Source organism: Sinocyclocheilus grahami, unplaced genomic scaffold (genome assembly GCF_001515645.1).
Source record: "Sinocyclocheilus grahami isolate Dianchi unplaced genomic scaffold, SAMN03320097.WGS_v1.1 scaffold77.1, whole genome shotgun sequence".
Lineage (NCBI taxonomy): Eukaryota > Metazoa > Chordata > Actinopteri > Cypriniformes > Cyprinidae > Sinocyclocheilus > Sinocyclocheilus grahami.
In genome coordinates this window covers 1,345,215-1,347,408 of record NW_015505256.1, presented here as the reverse complement: position 1 = coordinate 1,347,408, position 2,194 = coordinate 1,345,215, and positions in this window count along the sequence as shown.

The window sequence follows — 2,194 nt, the reverse complement described above, 5'->3', positions numbered from 1 at the left end:
AGAGCATATCCAAAGTAAAAATATATATTGCACACAAAGATGGTCATACATGCACACACACACACAGTTGGCAAGCTGTACTGCAGTGTAACTGAATGCTCTTCTGCGGTTTTGTTTGGACTTGTTTCTGAGTGATTTGCTCATTTGGGTGAGATAGGAGGTGAGTAACTTTGACAGTTACTCAGAAGAACAGCTCAGAAAACCAAAACTACATATTGTGAGAGTGGACATGATTTGTGTGTGTGTGTGTGTGTGTGTGTGTGTGTGTGTGTGTGTGTGTGTGTAGGCCGTCTCCTTCTTTAGTCTCCATGCGAACAGTTAAAATAGTCAGTTTTCGTGAGCCCTTGATTCTGTGACGCCTGACATCATTAAACGGATCTGCCTGTCTGTAATTTTCAGCCACAGTGTCTGTCACCAGAGAGAGAGACAGACTGAAGGAGAGAGACAGCAGGGTCAAGGGACGGGGAGAAAGGTTATGTTTAACCGTAAGAGCATGAAGGAATGGAAATTTCACTCTTTTATGGTTCTTCTAATGAAGAGTCTTGTTCTGACATTTGCCAGCTGTTGTGGAGATGTGAACAACATCATCATTGATTTGTGAAAAGTGGCCCCAAAATGACGTTTACCACACGTACTTGCCACACGTAAAAATGAATGAATGTTGTTGCATTATATTACAACATTTTTTTTTTTATAAAAAAAAAACAAAAACAAATGATGCTGGGTTCTCTCTCTCTCTGTTTTTTGGCAGTCAACAGTTCACTCAAAAATGATTCTGTCACCCTCATAGCTTTTGTTTCTTTCAGAGAAAGCAAAAGAAGAACTTTGGAGGAATGTAGTGTGTTGCTCTTTTCTTTGCACTTTTCTTTCTTTGCTTGTTCTTTTACACTGAAGGACAAATAAAAATGGACATATAAGTACTCCATAAAACCTGTACACTTTTGAAGACATATCCTTGTGTGAGGAACAGACTGAACTTAAAGTTATTTACTAATCTTGACATCCGTTCTAGCTCTCTTGCAGGTTCAATAGCATTTATGAGAGAATTAGCAATGTCTGACTTATGAACAAATTGTCATTTTGAGAATTATTCTTTTTACTGAATCGTTTTACTGAATTGTCTGAATGATTCATTCATGAATCTGACTCTCAAAATCAACTCACTGACTCGATGCTGTTGCAAAAGTTAACAGTTCACTGTGACAACAATTTATGTTTCAGTCTGTTCTTTGCTCAAAGTTGTTGTATAACCAAAGAGGACTTGCAATATAGTGCATACATGAATTACTTTTATAATACCTTTATGGTGCTTCTGTGTTCTCCAGTACATATTAATTTTAACTGCATGGAAAAGAGCAAGCATATTATTCACAGTTTCTCCTTTTGTGTTCTGCAGTATAAAGTAAGTCAGTTTGGAATGACATAAGAGTGAGCAAATATTGACAGAAAGGTTATATGTGGGTGAACTATCCCTTTAGGTATGTGTATATAGTATACAGGTGCAGCTCAATAAATTAGAATGTCATGGAAAAGTTCATTTCAGTAATTCAACTCAAATTGTGAAACTTGTGTATTAAATAAATTCAATGCACACAGACTGAAGTAGTTTAAGTCTTTGGTTCTTTTAATTGTGATGATTTTGGCTCACATTTAACAAAAACCCACCAATTCACTATTTCTACAAATTAGAATATGGTGACATGCCAATCAGCTAATCAACTCAAAACACCTGCAAAGGTTTCCTGAGCCTTCAAAATGGTCTCTCAGTTTGGTTCACTAGGCTACACAATCATGGGGAAGACTGCTGATCTGACAGTTGTCCAGAAGACAATCATTGACACCCTTCACAAGGAGGGTAAGCCACAAACATTCATTGCCAAAGAAGCTGGCTGTTCACAGAGTGCTGTATCCAAGCATGTTAACAGAAAGTTGAGTGGAAGGAAAAAGTGTGGAAGAAAAAGAGAACCAACTAACCGAGAGAACCGCAGCCTTATGAGGATTGTCAAATCGATTCAAGAATTTGAGTGAACTTCACAAGGAATGGACTGAGGCTGGGGTCAAGGCATCAAGAGCCACCACACACAGACGTGTCAAGGAATTTGGCTACAGTTGTCATATTCCTCTTGTTAAAGCCACTCCTGAACCACAGACGACGTCAGAGGCGTCTTACCTGGGCTAAGGAGAAGAACAACTG